We start from the raw sequence: 17,116 nt of genomic DNA, 5'->3' as shown, positions 1-17,116 counted from the left end.
AAAACATGATCATTTCCCAATTGATACAACCTTCCTGCAACCAATTGAAGATTCTTGGATTGCTGAATAGCAATATGTTTCTGGTTGTATTCTCTTCTATCAAACTCTCCTCCATAGGTTAATAGGCTAACGACATTTTGAGACCACTTCGGTATCATTTCTATGTTGAACAAGTACGCGTCTGGCATGTCGTCATCTACTCCTATAGGGTCTTCTCCATTCGTCAATCGCGAAAGATGATCAGCTCTAAGATGTGTTTTTCCTTTCTTTACTACTACCGTGAAGTCGAATTCCAGTAAGATAATGAACCATCTCACTATTCTCCCGGTATTGCATGGTTTATTCACTAGGTAGAGCAAGGCTTGGTGATCCGTAAAAAACACAAACTTGTTGGCTAGAAGATAATGCCGAAATTTCTTCACAGCATATATCATTCCTAATCCTTCTCGCTCTGTTGTGGTGTAATTCTTCTCTGCATTGTTGAGCTGTCGACTGGCGTAACAGATAGAAAATCCATGTTTCCTTCTTCTGGCTGAGCCAGAATGCATCCTATTGCATATGCCGAAGCATCTATATGCACATGGAATATCTTCTCCCAATCTGGTGATTTCAAGACTAGAGCAGTAATGAGTGCCTCTTTCAATTTCTTGAATGATTCCTCACACTCCTCTGTCCATTCAAAGTTCACTATTAGCCTGTAAAGTGGTTGGCCTATTATAGCGTACATGTAAATGAATCGTCTATAATATCCGCAATGTCTCATAAAGCTCTGTACTTGTTTCGCATTGGTTGGTCTAGGCATATCCACTATAACTTTTATCTTCTCTAAATTCGTGGATATTCCGTTTTGTGAGACAATATGTCCCAGAATTCTGCCCTGTCGGACCATAAACACACATTTCTCAGGATTGAGACAAATGCGATATGTCCTACATTTCTCAAATACTTTTCTTAGGTGTTCTAGATGCTCATCTCTCAGAAGAGAATGTACACATAAGTCATCCATGTATATTTCTAGAAACAACCTTAAGTATTCTTTGAAAGCATGCGTCATCAGCCTCTGGAAGGTTGCGGGAGCATTGGTTAGACCAAAAGGCATAACCCGATAAGCATAAATTCCCCACTCCGTTGCAAAAGCTGTTTTATGTTGATCTTCCAGTGCTATGGCTAGCTGGTTATATCTTGAAAACCCATCAAGAAAGGAGTATGCTGTTTTCCCTGATACACGCTCTAGAACATGATCAGTTATCGGCAGGGGATAATTGTCCCTGATTGTTGCAGCATTCACTTTCTTTAAGTTGACACACACTCGGAGTTTTCCGTTCTTCTTGGGTACTACCACAATTGGAGATACCCAATCGGTGTGTTCAATCTCGTATATGAATTCAGCTTCCATTAGCTTATCTATCTCTTCTTTGATTCGCTTAGCAAATGTATCATTATATGTGTATGGTCTCTGTCTGCTAGGCTTTGCGTCTTGTTTCAGTGGGATAGTGTGTTGGCATATCGATGGGTCAACTCCCTTTAAGTCCTTATAAGACCATGCAAACACATCCCTATACTCTCTGAGAAGACTCAAAAGTCTCTCTTCCTCGCCTGGAGACAAATCTGTGGCTATGTACACCGGTCTAGGTGTCTCACCTGGAGCTGCTAAATCAACTTTTTTTGCATCCTCCGGTCCGTCATAAGATTCGTTCTCCCTTCTCTCTCGAATAGGTTGGGTTAATACCACCTTCCTATCCTCTATTGTGAATTTCCTATAGTGAGAGGGAACATCCATGTTTTCCTTGATTTTGGTGTTTTTGTCCTCTCCACTCTCAATTTCTGTCGTCCAAACTTCTTTCAGAGTTTTCTTGAGCTCTCTGTACTTGTTTCTACGTTCTAACTTGGACTCCGTGTGTTCTCTGTTGCGCTTGTTCTTTTCTGATTTTTCTGTTTCTGTTTTCGTTCCATTCCTTTGAACTTGATTTCTTGAGCCTCTTTTGTCTTTTCGTAAGCTCTTTTGATCATTGCTCTCATTCTTCCAGAAATCTTGTCCTTAACACAATCTTCCGCCTTTACTAGCATTAGGAATTGATTTTTTCCTCTTATTCTAGGCATCGGATTGGTTCTAACCCCCTTTGTTTTTCTCTTTGCTCTATAGCGTTTCTGGCGTGGTTTAGTTTGGTTCGGAAAATCATAAAATCTGACATCCGTTATAGTTTCTTCGTTTCCGCTTGAACTGTCCGTTGACTCGTTGTCTGCTTCATTTCCCCACTCTGGATAATCGGGAATGTTGTGAAACACCTCTTCTTCATCTTCCTTTTCCAGTGTATCGTTCTTTTCAGTTTCTTTTTCGAGTATAGTTCTCAACATGAAGTACGGAACCACGTCGTACCCGTCCTTGTCGCAAAATTTCGTTGTGGGACCATCCAGAATTGCACAAACATCTAGGGTTGCTAGAATGTGTGTCCATTCTAATGGTTCAAGTGTGTCCTCTGGAAAGGGTTCTCCTATATAAGTTTCGTCTTCGATAGCCCTTTCTCAAACATATTCTTCTCGCCTCAGACTTCCACATTTCGAGGCTCCACACATCCATAACTCCTTGGGCTTACCTAACCAAGCTGGAAATTCAGATCCCGCCAAAGTAGCTGAATCAAACTCCTCTACCGGTGTTCGGTTCACATCTTTGTAGCTATGGTCTTTCAGGTTCACACGTGTAGTGGTTTCTATATTTCTCAGGTATATGTGATTGTAGCCCCAATCCTGGACCATTTTCAACTGTCTCATGAATGGTCTTCGCAATATGATATCATAGTTATTCTCCTTGCCAAAATCGACAATAGCAAAAGTATGTTCGTATTCAATGCCGCAAGAAGTCACTACGACTTTCTCTAATAACCCCATAGGTTTCTCCATGTGTCCATCTGCTAATTGGAGTTTCAACCTAGTCTTCCTTATTGCTGGTTTCCCCCATTTTTTCCAGATTTCTTTTGTAGCAATAGCTACCCCAGCTCCGCTGTCTAGTATCGCCATCGTGTTCACTCCTTGGAATTCAACTGGTAAGGTTGTATTCCCCTCTTCACCTTCGCAATACTCTCCGACCTTGTTTAAGGGTACAGGCTTAGCGTTCTTTTGTGGTTTGTTCAGCTCTTGTATACCCTCTTGCAGTCTCGATGTTGGGTCTTTTATCCCAAATTTCTCCAAGCATTTTCCTACAGTGGTCCACATATGTGGTCTTAGCCTCAAAAGCTCAGCTAGAGTGATAGTGCATGTCACTGGTGTTGACAAGATCTCTATCAATCCTTGCGAGTCCATGACTTTTTCTGATGAGATTCTTCGTGAGGGAAGTGCTCTAATCTCGAATTTTGCTTCATAATCTCCTAAGTATGAAGGTAAGGTTTTCAATGAATGAGGTTTGCTCTCCATTGTTCTAACAGAGCCCCCATCTCCCCAGTAAGATTGCACATCCAAGTCCACTTGAGATCCTGCTTCAAATTCCACTATGGGAGGATTCCTGATGTCCTTTTCCCAATTTGTCTGATTAGCTTGGCAACTTAGCTCGTTTGCAAAGTTTGCGCCTCTCACTTGTTTCCAAAATTCATTGTAATCCTCATCTCTTCCGTAAGACCTCTGTATGACTGGATGAAAACTCTCTATCTCCTGATTGGTTGTGTTCAATACTATGTGGTCATCCTTGTGTGTATTTTCAGGCTTTTGTGCACTGGGAGTCTTTTCAGCTACCCGTGAAACGATAGTCTCTTGCTGAATTGGGTTTTCCGTTCCGCAATTCATTGTTTCTTTTGGTGGTTCTAATAAGGCTTGTGCAGTCTCGATCATTCTCTGGCACATTTCAAGTCTCTGCTTTTCCAATTCCGCGTTTGGGTATGTCATCCACCTCTGTTCTTGTGTTTGGTTGTTCTTTAACCTAGCTTCGTAAGCTCTCATCAGTGCGTCCAATGGTTCGTGTACTTTGTCGACTAGCACTGATCCCCCTGAGCTTAAGCTCGTTGTTTCTTTGATACTCTTTTGTTTCGTTCTTTCCGGGCTCATCTCTCGTTTCCCGTTTTGCCTCTCAAGTTTTTCTAATCTATCTTTAGTTAGCTTCAGTTCCTCAGCTAGAATAGCGTCTTCACGTTCTTTTCTCAACTTCATGCGTGCTTTTCTAGCTTTCCATGTGTTTCTCTGACTCCGCGGTCCTTGACTAACCACTCCAGTCCCTAACTTTCCATTCTCAGGTTCTCTAGTGGTTTTCTTAGCTTGAGCTCTAGTAACAACTTGCGTTGGTATCAGAGTTTCATTTTCAGACCCACTGCTGGTAGGAATAGTTTCTAGCATATTCAATGTCGTCTTTTGCACTTTGTTTGGATTCTTTGAACAATCCTCAATGAAGTGAGTAACCCCACACTCAGTGCAATAAGCGTTAATTCTAATGATTTCCGTATGTGGACAAACATTCATCAGATGGTCACCTCCACACTTGTAACAGGGTCCTAGTGCTGGTCTTGGTCCCATTTGATTCGTCCTTTGTGGATAGGATGGTCTTTGTCCTGTTAACCCTCCATGAGCTATGAACATCAATGTTCTTGCGTCCAAATTGTATCTCTCTTCATCAAAAGCACTTATAACTGTTGGTATTCCAACATTCCCAATCATGCCCCATGGTTCTGGTTGTTTGGATTCTTCTGGTGGGTAATACACAGTTGGAGACATGTGTGCACCAGATTCTTCATAATAGGCTTGAACAGGCACTAAGGCTTGTTCTTCCTGATTCTCTAAGGTTGGTGCATATCTAATGCCCACTGGTCTTGCTCCTGGTAAAGGTGGTTGTTGTCCCAATACCGGTTGCGGTCTTTCTATCCCCATAGGTCCTGGTACATTTCCTGTTGGGTATCGAGGTACTGGATGTACCTGAGGTGGTGCTAATTGAGCAGGAGGTGCATACTGACGCTCCCTTACATACCCTTTGTTGTAATGGCACTCCTCTGTTGGATGGTTTGTCCATTTTTGTTCAATCGCACACCATTTCAGTGGTTTTGGCAATGGTTTTTGGTATGGTGCCATCCCTTTTAGAGCCTCTTCTATCATTTGCTCTACATTTGGCATGGTTGTTGTTTGAACATTCTTTTTAGTGGTAGTCTCGCTCACTACGGAGGAAGAGCTACTGGATGCAAAATTTGTATCCGCTGACACCTCTCCATAAACCGTACAATTATCCACTAAGTACAATGCCTCTCTCGTTACTTGCTCGAAACTTGTACAAGCTTTCAAGTGCAAGTCCTTCTTGAGAGTGTCGTTTCTCAGTCCCTCAATAAAGAGAACAGATAGTCTGTCATCTTGTGGTCGTTCACGTACTGGACATCTCTCAATGTATTGTTTGAAGCGAAGTAAAGCTTCCTTCACTTTTTCGTGTTCTCTCTGTTTAAAAGCATATATTTGTGAGACAGTATTGTGCTTAATCCCTCGTTTTGAGAATTCCTCAGCAAACTCTCTTAGCAAATGGTCAATGTCATGGAATCCCTCTATGTTCAGTGGTTGAAACCATGTCAATGCCGTACCTTCTAGAGTAAGACCAAATCCCTCGTATTGTGTATGGAAATCTGTTATCTGCTCAGCTCTTAAGACTTGCTTAAAGAGTGACACATGTGCATACGGATCTCCTGAACCACCATACTTCTTTGGCATACACTTGGCTACTTGAGATGGTCTCATACGTCTCTGGTCTGCTACCAATCTCATTGCTCCTGTGTCCCGGCTAAAGCTTTCTCTAGCATCATGGACTTCATGGGTTACCCTTGTCGGTTCCCCTGCCCTGAATCTACTATTAGGAGGTAAATGTGATGGTTCCGCTTCAAACCTTGGACCTGGAGTGGTATACGTGGGGATTGGAACTGCACTACCTCGATTCGTATCCATTGACTCTCTGGAATGTAATGATCCCATTGGTCCAGGCTTCGAGTACTGAGGTTGACTGAAAGAGTCAGCAGCCTGAGTTCTTTGTCCTCCTGTCGTCATTGGGTTTTGCACTCCATTTGTTGGTGCTGGTCATTGTGAGCTAGAAGTAACATAATACTGATGTAGTGGTCCCCCAAAGTATGTATATCCTTCTAATTCTTTCTTGCCCATTGTTGAGTATTGCCTCCCATACTTGTCGTAAGTAGCAATTTTCACTTCCGATCCCTCTGTGTAGGTAAAGACATAAAGTCTTTTTTGGTCTGTCAACTCTCCGGTGTAGGGTTCTTCACATCTATAATAGAGATCTTGCTCCCCATTATTATATTTGTATAGCCTCACATAGATGTTATCAGTGTTGATCCTTGTAGTTTCATTCTCTCTTCTTAACCTCGCATCAGGTAAGTTCATTATTGGTGCTTTCTCCTCAAGTTCTTCATCTACTTTGGCTTTGGTGCCCATCAATCCCCACTTGTCCACAATGTTAGGGTTTAGGACTACCAAGTACATGGCACCCTCATCATCTAGATATCTTTCACCGCTATAGCTCACAGGCACTAAGTCCTTGAACTCACTAGGTCTCTCTTATATCTTTACACAATAGCGGTCCATTCCATCTTTATAGATCTTGGCACCTTGCTCATTGTCGTACTGGTATTTTATGAACAATAGCTTCATTGTGGCGGAAAGGTTTGATGATCCTGTTGCCATATTTTCTCTGTTGTTCAGGTTCAAGTGTTCCAAGTGTTTGGTGAAAATCTCGTAAGATCTCTCCGAAGAAGTATCAGAAACACTTCCTTCAAAGATCGGCTCTAATGGTTGCACCCAACTTTGGTTTACACTTCCCTCGGTTGATATGACACTTGCTTGTTCCCCTTGTTTTGGTTGGTTATTCTGGAGATTCCTGCCCGATCTCAAATTCATCAATTCCCCTAAAGGACTTTAACTTTTCCGTCTCGGCAATTTGTTTTCCCCAAGTTTTTGTGGTCAGAATTGATCCAAACTGATTGATACTTGGTCAATTGTTTAATCTTGTCAGTTGGACAACTTCTGTTTCATCAAGTGAGAATTTTGTTGCAGTTATGCTGAAAAAGACATTATACGCGTATGATGTCTTTTTTAACAGATTTGGACAATTTTGGTTATGCTCACTCTCAGTAGCCCCCTTATGCTCTGTCCACTCACAAAATTCAGTTTGAACTCTGTTTGAGCAAGTTATGGCTAATTTAGGCTTTTCTTGGCAATTTTCCGCTTTTGACTTGTTTTGGGTCAATTATGATCCAAATGGGATGAAACTTGAAATATAACCTCTAGACAGCTATTACAATGGATCTGTGTTGGCAAAGTATCAAAATATGTCCAAAATTAGGTCAAAGACATCATACGCGCATAATGTCTTTTTCATCAATTTGGGTCAAGACTTGATATTTATGCTTTCTACAGTGTTTGCAACAATCTTGTCAGGTCAGATATCAAAAATAAGCAGTGGATGTGCTAAAAGACATTATACGCGTATGATGTCTTTTGTCCCAGATTTTGACTATTCTTGGTTTTAAGCTTTCTCCAATGTTTATAATTGAGTTTCAAGTGTTTTTGTCAGGTTTGAATGTAAAAACAAGATCTGAATCCAAAATTTCCTATTCTTTGCGTTTCTTGGACTCCGACTTGTCTTTTTGGGTTTCTTTGAGTGTTAATGCTCTTGTTTTAAGTTGAAATTAGGGTATAACTCCCCTTTTGAACACTCTGGTAAAGTCAAAATTTTTGTTTCGGTCTCTGTTTGGTCATTTAGACATCATACGCGTATGATGTCTAAAGTTGCAGATTTCCAGTTTTTTGGCACAGAATCCTTCCTAAAGCTTTCTCAAGTGCTCAGCAACTCCCAGATACACAGAAAATTTCTCTGACTTTTGTTTATTGCAAGTTTCACTACTAACTCGACGGTTTAGTTATCTAACATGCAATCAACCATATCAAGCAAATACTCCAATGATTACTAGCTCTAGATCAGGATCAAATGAAGTCCTATCTAAGCTATTCCTAATCATAAAATGGGTTTGGTAATTGTGATTTTAAAGAGATCCACTGCCACTCACGGACTAGCAAATTCTTCTTCTATCAACAACTACTCAACACCAACAAAACAACCAACAAATCTAAGCTAAACTAAAAATACTGTCAACACGGAAGACCCAGGAATACCCCACTTCCTAGTATCTCTCGAGATCTTCGGAGTCCACCACTCCTAGATCTTTTCTAACTAAAGTATACAAAGTAGTTTATACGACTCACCTCGTAGGATTAGTCTAAGGTCACCTACTTAGGGCTCTCGTCCCCGGCAGTGGCGCCAAATGTTAAGGCGGTTACGCCGCTAGCGGAAGCTAAATAGCGAGAACTCAACCAACAACAGAATTTGTCAGACGAGGACGGAGCTTGACCCGCAGGCGCATGGAAACAACTAGGTGGGTGTCAAATCACCTACTCGACCTTCTAATGACAATCACTACTAAGGAAATCAAATCTAAGTTCTAAAATACGCAAGTGACTGAAATCCGTACTACGAACGAATGCTATACGAAACAGAATCTAGAATCATTGAATCGATCTCAAACTCAAGGGGAAGTCTATACACTAGGTAAGAACAACACCCTAAAGACTTGAACTGCAAAATCAACCTATAATCACTCCGTGCGGTAAACGCGTATGAAGACAGGCCGAAAAATACAGGTGACCGAAACTTGACCCCGATGGTACTAATGCGTAGCTCTACTCGTTGTGGTTCTATAGATATGATGCACGCTCCATTCTGACACACGAGTTGGAAGAAAACTCACACCGAAGCTCGTAGGAACTTACCACACATAGAAGCCGATAGCACGCACTCTTGGTATCTGTGCGTAGCTCTCGCCGTTGCTAACACAATGGCGGTGTCGCTTCTCCAATGGCGGCTCCGTAGCTCGCGTAGCAAGTAGATAAGACTCTCTCTCTCTCTCTCTCTCTCTCTCTCTCTCTCTCTCTCTCTCTCTCTCTCTCTCTCTCTCTCTCAGACACAGTCACGGCGCTCAAAAACTCACTTTGATTAATAATCTGAATCTCCTTTTAGGTTACAAAAACTTTGGCTTATATACCTCAGCCTTGGAGGTGAGAACATCTCTAACTAATTACATCAGCAAGTGAAATTACTTTGGGATTACAAGCTGGAAACTCAATTGAGTCCCGTTACTTAATGAATGGCTCAAATCAAAATTAATGTCGGAGAGACATTTATTACAATCAATGGTTACAAAATGATGAGTGTGAGCAAAAATGTGGGTGTGATCCTCTGCTGGCTCAACAGCATGCTTGGGTGCAGTTTGATCACACTCACCGAGTGGTGGATTGGGTAACCATGGTATGCCAAGTTTACGATCTAGGGTTTGTTGTCTTAGGAACATATTTCAAAATTTTGGGATATCTTAAGAAACAACCAGCAACGTGTTTGCTAATGTACTTGTCTTATGTTGCAGCATATCCTCACTATTCCAACTTGTGAGATAAAAGAGGAAGACATGGAAGCACAAATTCTATTCTGGCAGTGCATAAATGAAGTTATGGAGGGTCATGGATGTGAGAGAGTAGATTTCCATGGATTCATGTGGTAGATGAAGCTCAAGTTAACTAGAATGCAGTTCGCAGCGTGTTCAGTGGTGGCAAAGACAATGTTCTACAACATCGAGAGTGATATTGCCTTTTTCATTGGAAACAAAGCATGGTGGAACACACCACAAAGTACATCGTCTCTTCATCTCAACAAACTCACAAAGACATGTGCGAAAAGTGGCATCTACCCCTCTCTAGAGAGGCAGCTGCAGTGGAGTCTCGTCTACTTCGACAATGTTGGCGAACTTCGACAAAATGGAGCTTGATAAGTGGCTTGGAGGGGTGCGACTTGTGTGGGCAGACCTTCCCACACATTGCAAACTTGATTCCGGCATATGTGGCATACCTTGATGGAATGCATTATTTGTCAAGCTCATTGCCAGTGCGTTCACCTCGGCTGAAGAGATTTTACTATTGGACGGCATAGTAGTCATGGTGTGTCGGGAAAACCACTTGGCATTCATCACCGAGGAGACTCGCTTGCATGATTTTTGTCATCTTTGCACTATTTTTCTCTGTATGGTGTCATGCACATATGTTGTGATAGATAACTTCACGGATTCGGTAAGTTCTCAACCATTTTTCCACGAATTTCATGGTTGGTAGATATTGGTTTTTTTGTGTGTTTGGAACAGTACCCATATTGTAGGTCACGACCTTATTGCTAGTCATGTTCACACGTAAAATTGAAGGCCTTCCAGTAATTCCACTATATGATCGTCAAGCACGAGATGTGGCAGTTGACAACAATGGGTTCGAGTTTGATTATGACATGATATGAGAGCCACTACGGGACTTTCCATGGACGTTAGATGCCCTTGGAGCACCATTTCATCCTGGAGTGAAGAAGAGCGAGTTCTTTGCTCGGTAAGTCAAGGAGGGCACTTTTATGCTCGATTTTCTCCATTGAACTAGTTCGCTAATGTGACATTGAAATGTGTGCTAATGCTCTGGAACACTCTCAGGACACTTTGGGAAAACTTGAAAAATCGCAGAAAATGCCTCGGACCGCCTGACTGAATCTGCCGACAGCCGTCCGCCGTCGCGAACGAGGAGCACCTTCACACAAAGGTTGGGGATGCATTTTTAGATAGTCTTGTAGGTTGTGGTGTCTTGGCAATGGAGTGCGAGCGTCTACAACGACATTGCATCAGCATTGATCAGGAGAATTTTTTTTTTTTGGCACGTATTCAACCGCATCAGCTGCTTCCTACTGGTCTAGGATCGACTCATCATGTGGGCGAGGTATCACGTAGAGTACAATCATAGCCACCCCCGTCTCCTTTACGATGTCGCCAAGAGTTGGTTGTGCCATCTGATCCTCCTTTGAGTAGACCTTCAACCATAGTTCTTGGTTGGCCAACCCCAACCTATGGTCAACCGCTCTACCATCCATTATTTCCCACACTTCCCATGGGGCCCCATACCTGCACACACCCCAATAGTACAATCCCCCATAGGATTTGTGGCCATCGAAAACCTAAATCCCGACTTGTATTGATTACTCCATATTAACTTATTTCTATGTAATGGCACACCTGAACTTATTGGTTGGTCATACTATGTTTTAATTTTTTCACAATCTGATATGTGTTTGCCAATATGTTTTTATTTTTATTTTTGTAGTTTTATTTAATTTTTGAAGGCAAGTCAATTGATGGTGGTTAATCTTTCATTGATTTTTTTCTCTTTGTAATATTCTAAGTGAAAATATTATGGAGGACATGGTGTGAATGACCTTTGAAGTAAAGACGCTTGGGGTTTTTTATAAATAGCCAGAAGAACACTAATTTCATTCATTCATTCCTGCGCAAGTCACGCTAATTAAGTATATATTTTCTAAAGTTATTCCATTTGTTTTCTCTCATTCACATATTTACCATGCCTAGGGAAAATCGCGGACAACGCGATTAGCGTGTTCAATCCCCTCCCCGTATTGACCCCATCACTAATATGCATGCCAATTACATTATCAATATTGTATATGCTATGAATGTTGTATGCACAGCACATAGTGCACACAACTACACGGACTCTCTCCGCGTAGTCGACGAGGCCACAAGCTCTATATTCAACGCCATGCAAAACCTTGATTTCAATGCACATCCAACCAAGGGGATATTGATCAAGCTGCCGCCTTAGCCAACAAATCAAGTATGATTTGGAGGGAACATGGTTTTTGCACCCCATAGGAGTGTACATCCTTCGAACAACATGTGGAGGCTTGGGTAGAAGTGTGGATGGCATACATTGTTGTGCAAGGAATAGCCAATGGAGCCAACAACAACAACTAGATCTCACCTTTCCTCGCTAATGTTGGAGAAATAAGGCCTTAATACCATATTAGCATATGGTACTATTTTTTTCTCCATATCTATCTTATTGTAGTTGTTGTTTTAAGTTGTGTGCTTTAAACCCTTTTAATATCAGTTTGTGGTTTTTTTATTGCATTCTTTAAATGTTGTTCAAAATCGAATTTCATTGTTATGGAGTGTGAACCGTTGAAATTGATTTGTTGCATGTGTACGAGTGCTCACAAGTGTGACAAAATAGAAAGACACTTGCCACATTGGTGGTTAATCTTGTTGCCCAATATATATCACAACATTTGAGAAGAAAAGTCCCACGTATTAGTGAGAGGATAGTGTGAGAGAGAGAGAGAGAGATTTATAAATTATGAATGTTTGAGAGAGAGAGAGAGAGAGAGAGAGAATAAAATTGAGAAGGGAGAAAGAATCTTCTTGAAATCTGCTCACCGGATTCCAAAAAAGCACTCGCCGAAAAATTACGTCCATGTGAAAGCAAAGCTTGAAATCCATGGCAGTCCATCTATAGAGCAAGCAATGAAGAGAGGGAGAGAGATTGGCTCATAAGGACGTCGCCCATTGACAGTGCTATGATGGGTTATCCTCCACAAATCCATGCATAGCCAACGAGCTCCTTCCCACCACTTTTCATGTCGGCCCAACCTCCACGTTCTCTGTGTAGAAGAGGGACTTCCCATGCCATCACCCCTCAAGCTTGCCCTTCACCCATATGAAAGCGTGTCATCCCACACATGCTCCTACTTCTTCCTCCACCATCACCAGTTGCATGCATGCACATGCAAGGCCTTTACTCCATGACCCTCCTATCCTCGGATGTCACTTGAGCTCTGATACCAATGTAAGACTATCAAGAACTCCGCATGCTCATCTCCACCCAACAATATTCCTAAATAGGCCACGTGGCCCCTTTCTAGAAAACCCCTTAACTATGTATGCTTAGCATAGGGCCATGCCCCCCGCCTGGTCGTAATGTACCATTTCACTGATAGAAATGGCATGCTTCATTGTCTACGAATGCCCTTTTCCCAACTTGACTAAACGCCCCTTCAACACTTTTGGTTCCAGCCTATATGAACCATCTATGGGCTTGCCTCCTCTATCGCAGCTAAATATTGAACCGCTACTCTATGTGTTGGTTACGTGACCTGTCGAGTAGGCCACGTTCTATTTTTGGCTTGCCTAAACATTAATATGTTTGAACAAGCTTGATGATGTTCAAACCTATCGTGCAGGTAGTATGGTTATGTCGTTTGACTGGTTTGTGGAGGGTGAAGGGTCCAAGCACGATGCACCGCACATGTTGATCACAATTTTGCTCAATCATGCGACCAATGTAATCATTGCACTTGGCTAAGCATGCATTACATGCTGGGAATTAGATGCGGCAACTGCCTCACAACCAAAGAGTCTGATTTCTATTATGAGCCGGAGGGCGTAGAGGCAATAGCGAGGGATGGTGCTCAGTGCAGAGGCAAGGTGAATGCGAGGAGCTCTGCCCAAGTGATGCCACATACTCTCCCTCATCTGTGTGTGTGTGTGTGTGTGTGTGTGTGTGTGTGTGTGTGTGTGTGTGTGTGCGCCGCAGCACCTTGCAAGTTGTTTTCTCTTCTAGTTTGGGTGGAATTATCATACATGGTAGTATGGTACACCATACATAATACTGATACATGCTTCCAAAGACTCGTGAGTCTTGAGGTCTCAAGGGGTATATCATCATACCACTTACAAATCTGTATATGCATCAAACACTCTCGAGATCTAGTTATTAGTTCTCGCTATCTCTCTTTTTTGAGTCTCTGTTGTCTAGCTATAAGGCCTAGGGTAACTGAACCTCGGGATCCTCCTCCCTACCACCCCTTATATAGGCTAGCTCCTAGCACTTGCCCTAAGCGGATCCCCAGTCTGCACTGGTCCAGCTGGGCCCTTGGCCTAGGTCCTTGACCCCCTAGGTTGGGCCTTGCCCCGTAGGAACCTTGTCCTGACATTACTCCCCCCTTAAGGAAGAGTTTTCGTCCTCGAAAACACAAGTAGTAATATCTTCTTAAGAATACTGATGTTTTCTTTACTGATGTCCCATAAGTGAGCAAGTTTTCTGTATGACCGATAATTGGTACAGTGAGGAGGTTCAATGAAACCAAGAGCAACATCTTGATTTTCAACATTGTTGTCCGTTTGCAACCACTTGGGTCTAAATGGTACCTCCATTTATAACTCACTTGAGTATTGTAAAGGAGTAACCTACAACTAAGAGGTGTCCAAAGGCATAACCAGTTTTCAGATCTTCTGAAGGTACTGGAATAATGCAAGAAAACCTTGGCGTAACTTTTCATGCAGTTGTGAGCCAGATTTCCTACTCGCTTGAGTATCTTGAAAAGTTCAAAGATAGGGAGTGTCCTCGTGTTAGAATTCTGAATGGTTTTGAACACAAAGAACTACATGTTCATCCCTAATGAAGGCTACTTGCCAACATAATTTGTCATCACACCTGGTAAGTCCTTGACGTATGAAAGTATTGACACAATCTTCAACCCCACCACAAGAGGTGTTCAGAGTCAAAAATCGTACTTAAGCAAATTCTAGAATAGGGAGAAAATCATCTATTCAGAAATGCGTTGTGCTAACGTATGCTCTTAGCAGATCCTTTAGCACAAGATTACTCTTTGTAATCTGCCTATCCCCTTGGATAAGTGACAGTACTGAGGTGTGTTTTCCTCACGGTTTACAGACAGTCGGCCCAGATGACTCGTAAACGGGGAATCACAATATCGTGTAACATTGTTGAGGAATCAACAATGTCCGGAATAACCGTCGTGGTTATCTTGGAAAATCCACAAACACCCAAACCGAGCCATGACCTCTATTGGTGATTAGTAGACCCGAAAGTAATCTCATAGAGATAGTGCACATAGAGTGCAAAATGCTTCATAAGCAACAACCTGAGGAATATGCATGCTGTTCCAAATCAGCCTTTGCTAAACACTAGGGCCCATAATACCTAGTGTGCATGCATTCAGTAAGAAACAGATCCAAACCTGTATATCCATGGTGATCTTTGCCAATACTTATGGAAAATGTGATGCACGTAGCACACATTAAAAAAGGATGTAAATAGTTCTGAAAAGAAACTAACTACGTTCAGTTGCAATCTTTTGCAAGCCTTACTGAAACATCTGAATGGCAATAGAAGGTGAAACATTGATCACTTCTAGGTACAGACAACGAAACGTTTTCATTAACAACTTATAGCCTTGCTATATGTATAAACAACCATCTGTAATGTTGTTTAGCAGTACTTGTACCTTAACAAGTCATTCTAAGTATCCGACAATTTCTGGCCATGAAATTGATCCTGATACGTCGTGCTAAAAATGGTCCAGAAAATAGATGTGACGAGCACCTAGGGACTTTGTCGTGACACATAATTGAAATAATGGCGCCAGTGTCAGTCCAGAGACTCATATTCTCCACATGTGGAATATGTCTCATGTAAGGATGTGTAAAAAAGAACATCCTGCAAGTACTAGATGTACTTGTGTGTGGAGGAACTGCAAAACACTCCGCGACTAGAGTGAGAGGGACCCTCATTATCTTGCTCCACACTGGCTGAACCGAACTCCTTGAGTTCCTAGACCATGTTGCATCCCATGTGGCAGCATGTGTCAAATTGAACCCTACAAGTAGGTTCGTAACAACATAAGGCAGAAAGAAAGAGTAGACATTGTGCCCAAAATAGTTAGTGCCGACATGCCCTTGGCATGGCTCTGTAACATTCAAACGTACTTATATTTATTGAAAAACCAAGCAAAGCATACTAAACATGGAATAACACCAAATCAATAGATGCGTACCTGGAGAGTTGTACGTAATGTACACTTACCTGTATTCAAATGGAGAGGAGCACGTCCCCTACCTGAAAAAACAAACAGCCTTGCACTGGGAACCCTAGGTATTGCCTTTGCAATCTAAGCCCTTGGATTAGAATCTACGTAGTCAAACCCCTTGGATTAGAATCTACGTAGTCAAACCCCTTGGTAAGACACTTTGTAGAAACTGCTCAACTAGCAGATAACGGTAGCCAACATAGTCAACCGTGTACAGAATGATTGGAATCAAGTTGAAAAGTGTGTTCATCCGCTACCGCTCCTTGAAAGTATAACTGGGAGAGATCAATTGTGATCCTCAATGCATATCAAACTATGATCCTTAATGCCTATGGGTGATGTAACAATCACCCGTCGGGTCTCACCTCAAAACAGTATGTCCATAGACACTCCGTAGTGCTATAGAGAGAGCAGGAAACCCACACAAGTGAACTGCCGAGCTCTTATGGACAGCCATGCTGTCACAACTGATTGCTGCATCTATACTTCCTTGTAGAGATCAACTGTTGTGAGTTGAAGATTATCAAAAACTCAACTTGAGTGTCGTACTGAAAACATGTACTGCAAAAATGACACCCTAAACATCCGTAGTGACAAGACTCTTGCTTGTCCATTAACGTCGATGTGTACTTCCTTGGGTAGATCTTGAAAACAATCACCCAAAGAATGCCAATAGTTGGGTCTTACCCTTGGCCTGACAATGGATCTTAGCCTGTTTGGCTCATAACCCTTATGCAAAATAGTGTTCCATCGACGAACCGATGAAGACTAATTTGAGAAGCATCTTAGCCACGTGCTAGGTGTGAGTTAGAGCACCTTGACCCAAGCTGACTCACGAGCAGAACATGTATCAAAAGCTTCGTAGAAGAATTTTGTTATTCTTGAAAGAAATAAGAAGAAGAGAGAAAAGAAGAGCATGCTGGGCTGAGGAACTTTCCTTAAATGACGAGCTTGTATAGGTTAGCGGAAGCGTAATTCACGAGGTTGTAGAATTGAATCCACCTAAATAGCATGCCTTGATCCCGTCTGGTAAGCCCTTGCGGAGAGTGATGTTCTCAACCGTGAGAACCAAAACCATAAGTGCCTTGCACAATTTAGTTTGGTAGGGATTTGGTGAATTGCCCAGTAAAGTGTAAACAGGAAAAAACTTAAACTTGGCTAACCTGGTCGTTGCTGTAACCAGTTGTCATGAAATTTGGAAGGAAAAACTCATTTCCAAAATGGATTATAACCATATCTGCACAGACGCCGTCGTATTTCCTATACACATGTCTGGTACATACTGAAATAACCTGCAATATGAATTAACCTGCAAACACCTTGCCTATTTCTTCGCAATTT

Source organism: Adiantum capillus-veneris, chromosome 6 (assembly GCF_014529385.1).
Source record: "Adiantum capillus-veneris isolate H3 chromosome 6, ASM1452938v2, whole genome shotgun sequence".
Lineage (NCBI taxonomy): Eukaryota > Viridiplantae > Streptophyta > Polypodiopsida > Polypodiales > Pteridaceae > Adiantum > Adiantum capillus-veneris.
This window is presented reverse-complemented; position numbering follows the sequence as displayed.